This window comes from Equus asinus, chromosome 5, assembly GCF_041296235.1.
Source record: "Equus asinus isolate D_3611 breed Donkey chromosome 5, EquAss-T2T_v2, whole genome shotgun sequence".
Lineage (NCBI taxonomy): Eukaryota > Metazoa > Chordata > Mammalia > Perissodactyla > Equidae > Equus > Equus asinus.
In genome coordinates, this window is record NC_091794.1 from 77,282,211 (window position 1) to 77,288,066 (window position 5,856).

A 5,856-nucleotide genomic window follows, 5' to 3' on the forward strand; every position below is an offset into this window, starting at 1 on the left:
ACCCTCTTCCGGTCCTGGGCCCTACTGGACTTCACCCCCGGAAGCAGGAAGAACTCTTGACCAGGAGGAATCTGGGACCTGGCACCGTTCATTAGCGGGGTGGGGGGATTGTATACAAACACAAAATACTTCTCCCGTCTAGGCTCTCTCACAGGACTTTATGTGCTTTATTTCATTTGTCCTCCCAACAGACCTATGAGGAGGGCCCTGTTTTATCCTCATTTTACCCATCACTTCTGAGGGTCACACAGGTGACTGAGTGGGGATTCAAACTCGGGTCTAATCCTCAACCATTGCTCTTAACCATCAAGCAGAACTCCAACTACGGCCCCCGGAAGTGAAGCTCTGTGGGGTGGGGTATAGCAAAGTGCTTTGTGACTGGAAACACTGCTGAAACTCTCTGCTGTCGCTGCAGTTCTGTCCTTACCTCTGAATCTCTGCCTTTACCTGTATAGGGGGAGGGTTACAATGCCCACCTCACAGGATTGGGAGGAGGAGTCTGTGAGGTCCTCTATGTGTGGTGCCTGGCACATAGCAGGCCCTCCATAAATGTTTAGTGACTGAATGAAAGGGCTAGCTCTGAAGACCCTTGAATGTTGCTGGAAGAATCCGGACCTGAGGGCATTGCAAGTCACTGTCAGGCTCTCAGCATATTTGGGAGGGGCCAAGGACTAGGTCATTAGTCATGGTTGAATGCTGCTGAGTTGCTACTTCCTGTTGATGGCCCTTTGTAAGTTTCAAATCCCTGGAGCTCAGTTTCCCTAGAAGAGGAGAGCTGACAGATGCAGGGGGATGGAAAGCCCAATCTGAAGTAGGTCTTGCAAGGTCACCTCTCCCCATCTCCTGAGAGAATAAAGGGATTCTAGCCCTTGATTCACCCATCACTGGCTGGGGTACCTTGGGTAACTCAATTTTTCCTTTTGTAAAATGAGAAACATTCTTCCTGACCCCCTCTCTCTCTCAAGAAGGAGAAAATCAGATTATAGTTATGGGGAAACTCTGGCCATTCCTGAGGCTTAATCATAAAGTTTGTAACGTGTTGTGAGTTGGGCCAAGATTTGTTAGTTTAGGAACGCCATTAACAAAATATTCACTTAACGTTTGTTTGCTGTAATGGTAGTTTTTCTAAGTAGTAGCTTCCTGGGGGCATATTAGACAGGATGTAATTTCCAGAAAGGATCTGGGGGATCTCGGTGGGGTATGGAGGCCAAGGCCCCAAGTGCTGGACTGAGACTAATGTTCAGGTCGCTGTGGGCGGCCACGTCGGTTCTCTGAGAGACTCCGGGGACTCTTGCCCTCTGACAGTCTGTGGTTCAGTTCGGCAGACACCCACTGAGCCCTGCTACTGTAGGCCCCTTGCTGTGAGCTAGGGGAGCCAAGGCAAGTACCAGATCTCAAATCCGGCCTTGTGGAGCTCTGATTGGGAAGGAAAAACCGTGCAGAGACCAAAAACGAAAAGGCATGCTTTGCTGCAAAGGCAGAGATCATCCTGCATGAACCCAAAGGGCCTTGGATGCCTGGCCCTTGGGCTGAACAGCCCTCAGGTAAGCCAGATAGCACAGTGGTTCAGAGGTTGGCTCTGGAGCTGGAGCGTCCAGTACCCCATTTGTTGTGTGACTGTGCCCCAGTTTCCTTCCCTGTAAAATGAGGATAATAATAGTGTCCCCCTCCCCCAATTCTTCAGTACTATTGTAGAATCAAGTGAGATAATAGAGGTAACACAGCCTGAACGGGGCCTGGCATATAGTAAGTGATGCAGGGTCGGTGAGCCGAGGAGTCGAAAGAAAGATTTCTTGGACTCTCAAGATCTGGCAGTAGTGCTCTTTTTATTTAGAGAATAGTGTGGAATAGCATGGGGACAGGACCCATGGGCAGTCAGAGCTCCTGCTGCTGCCCTGAGTTGAGGGTTAGGGCTAATTTTATAAGGCATGGATATGTGACTTATTTTTACTGGAAAAAGAAAAGATGATATAAAAAGTCATTAAATGATTTCAGTGCAGATGGGGTCTGGTTATTGTGCGGTCATATAACTTTTAGATACGAATCTGGCCGTATAGATCGGCATGTAGGTGAGGATGCCCTGGGCTTCTCTCCCTGGGGCAGCCCTAATTCATACCATAAAAAAATCCACTGGGTCATATAGTTTGGCATGTAGGCCAGGTCACCTTGGGCTTCTCTAGCTGGGGCAGCCTTAATCCACATCAGTAAGCAATCTATGCACATTAATCATTATATTATTATTGTTATTATTTATTATTAGAGAAATAGAGAGCTACAGAGAAAATAATCCATAACCAATCTATAAATGAAAATTTGGGTGAGTTTATTCTGAGCTGAAATCTGAGGACCATGGCCCGGGGCCTTTCTACCCGAAGGGAGAAAGGGCACCAAAGAAGTGGGGTGCACAGAGTGGTTATATATCCCCAGAGAGGATGTTCCACATAGGATTGAAATGTCCCTTTTACAATAGTTTCGAGACTGCTCTGTCGGCACAGCAATTGATGGAAATAGCAGGTAGGTCTTCTGTCTCAGTGAACACAGCAGGGTGGAAGTCTGTTGTCTCCAGCTGAGTGGTCAAAGGTGAGTGCAGCAATCAGTTCCTAGCCTAAGGAAAGATGCTTATCCCTAAGAAAATGCCAATGTGGGGGGAAGTTGCACCTTTATCTCAAGGGCCTTTGTTCTGGCCATAGGAAATGTCTAAGCAGATATACGGTGTGTGCTCAATTGCCACAGTCAGGCCCTTTTGGAAAAAACAAAGTCAGGCCGAATTAGGTTTATACCAAATGGCTTCCTCATATACTCCAATATATCCTATTGCTTGCCATTTTTATTTGTCACTTCGCTGTAAAATGAGGATAATAATAGTGTCCCCCTTCCCAATTCTTCAGTACTATGGTAGAATCATGTCAGTTAATAGATGTAACACAGCCTGAACAGGGCCTGGCATATAGTAAGCAATCTATGCACGTTTATCATTATATTATTATTGTTATTATTTATTCTTAGAGAAATAGAGAGCTACAGAGAGGTGTTTTCTGGCCTGAGAAGCCCAAGCTCGGGAACCAGACTGCCTGAGTTCAAATCCTACCTCTGCCACTTAATATGCTATGTAACCTTGAGTAAGCCACTTTAACTTCTTGTGCCTCAGGTTCCTTACCTGCAAAATGGAGGATAATAATAGTGACTACCTCACAGAATTGTGAAGATTCAACGAGTTGATTCAAGGAAAGAGCTTAGAACAGAACCTTGCCTGTTGAAAGGGCTCAATAAACATTAGCTCACTATTTTAAGCAGAGATGTGATGCAATCCTACCAGTGTTTTGGGAAGGCAATGTAGAGGAGAGTTAGGAGAGGCGAAGGCCATGGAATGGAAGAGCAGGGGGTCGCGAGGATCTGAAACCGGCAAACAGCCATTGATGATTAAGTATCTAGGTACTAAAGTTTTTCCTTTCTGCAACTACTGATTATAGCTTTTAGCTGTTTTTTGTTTGTTTGTTTAAAGATTTTATTTTCTTTTTCCTTTTTCTCCCCAAAGCACCCCAGTACATAGTTGTATATTCTTCGTTGATGGGTCCTTCTAGTTGTGGCATGTGGGACGCCGCCTCAGCATGGCCCGACAAGCAGCACCATGTCCGGGCCCAGGATTCGAACCAACGAAACACTGGGCCGCCTGCAGTGGAGCACACGAACTTAACCACTCGGCCACAGGGCCAGCCCCTGCTTTTAGGTGTTTAACCTGCCCATGTTAACTGTGCTGCTTAGGCAACATGCTCTCTGACTCCCACTAGGCTCCTATAGATAACATCTCCCTGGAGCCTGGGTCCCCATGGTAATGGGTGTGTGAGCTGTTTTTCAGGAATTAGAACTCCTTGTCCATTTCAGGCTGGTAGAAACCACCAACTCATCAACTGGGCCCATGCAGATGTCCGATAGGTGACATTTTGACGTCAAGAGGCTAAAAACTTCACCCTCAGATCATGCTAACGCCACCATTTTGTGAACATGGGTCCTGTGAAGAGGCATGGTCTGACTACGCTTGTGCAGATCATCAATTACCTCACCTCTCCTCACCTCCAATCACGTCTCTGACTATCTTGCCCCTATCCCATAAATATCCCTGAGTCCCTATTTTCAGGGAAGCGAATTTGAGGCTCTTGCTCTTGCTTCCTCACGTGGCTGCCTTGTGAGTAAACCTCTGTCTCTGCTGCAATCTTGCTGTCTCGGTGTTTGGCTTTCTGGGCAGCGGGCAAAAACGAACCTGTTCCCTAACAAATGGCGAGGCAGCTAGGAGCTAAGTCCAGATGGACCTTTTTGCCTGAGATTCGTCAGCCCCTTGCCAGTGTGGAGAACCTGTGGGCGAGTCCAGCAGCTGCTGGAAGCATTTCTCCTGGGACTGTTCCGGGATTCTTTCCTGGTTTGGCGCTGCCGGCTCCTTGGCGCATATTTTCACTTTGCAGTAGAGAGACGGTTTCTTGGTGACATCTTTTTGGTGAGTAACTTTGGTACAAGTGACAACATTCTTTTTTTTTTCTTTTTTTTTTTTGAGGAAGATTAGCTCTGAGCTAACATCTGCTGCCAATCCTCCTCTTTGTTTTGCTGAGGAAGACTGGCCCTGAGCTAACATCTGTGCCCATCTTCTTCTACTTTATATGTGGGATGCCTACCACAGCATGGCTTCTGCCAAGCGGTGCCATGTCTGCACCCGGGATCTGAACCAGCGAACCCCAGGCCGCTGAAGTGGAACATGCGAACTTAACCACTGCACCACTGAGGCGGTGCCGACCGCATTCTTATTTCTCCTTTCTTTAAGTCTGACTTCCAAGAGGAAGCCTTGGTTTGGCAGGGGACGCCCCCTGCGACTTCCGACAAAGGAAGCCTTGGTCTGGCCTTCATTGTGAGGGTCGTTTTCGAGAACGCTTGATAATAGGGAAGAATTAGGAGATCCACTCACAGAAGTGCGCTTGGCTTGGCTTGGCTTGGCTTGGCTTGGCTTGGTTTTGAGATCTGGTTCTAGCTGCAGCATAAGTATACTTTGACTGGCCGTGTCTAAATTACGCTAATTTGATTCCCACCTGCAGCCCCCTAAGCTGCATTCTTCAAAATTGGACAACTTTCAGTTATGAGTCCATGAAAAAGAAGAAGATGGTATTTTTCTGTAACACCACGTGGCCACAGAGAGCTCTTACAATAACTAATCTTAAGAACTTAATCAAATTAAGAATCGCAGCTTCCATGTTGATCTTACAGATGCTAATAAAAGCCCCACCCCCCAGCCCCACCCCACCTCTGCCTGGCTTCAGTCCACGCTCCACCCCGGGAGCTCTCCTCTGCCTGGCTTCAGTCCATGTTCCACCCCAGGAGCTCTCCTCTGGTTTTTGGGCACCTGGAATGATTCCAGGTGCCCAAAATCCTGCTTTGTCTCCTGTCAAGAGCTTGTTGAGGATTTTAGGCACCTACTAAGTCAGTTGTGGGGACAGGAGACCGGTAATCTATTCTGTAAACTGTCTTGCCTGGGAACTGTTGTTTGTGTGACCTTTATCTTGATAACTCTTGGGAAGAGGCTGGGAGGGCAAGGCCTGATCACCTCTTTCCCTTCCTTATCTGTCTCATTCATCACCTCCTCTGTTGTCATCAAGTCGGGGGTTCAGTTCAGGCTGGACCTGAGCAGAACCTAGACCTGTAAAATCAAAACTTGAAAAACTTTCTGCTAGGGACTTAACTCTCAGCCCTAGCATTGGGAGCCCACCCTGGCCAGCTCCAGGCCTTTGCCTCCTGCTTCCGTGGCTTACCTTATGCAGGCTCAGGGACTAAGTGCCTGGGCTGAATGGGACTTGGCTAAATCTTATAACTATGTTG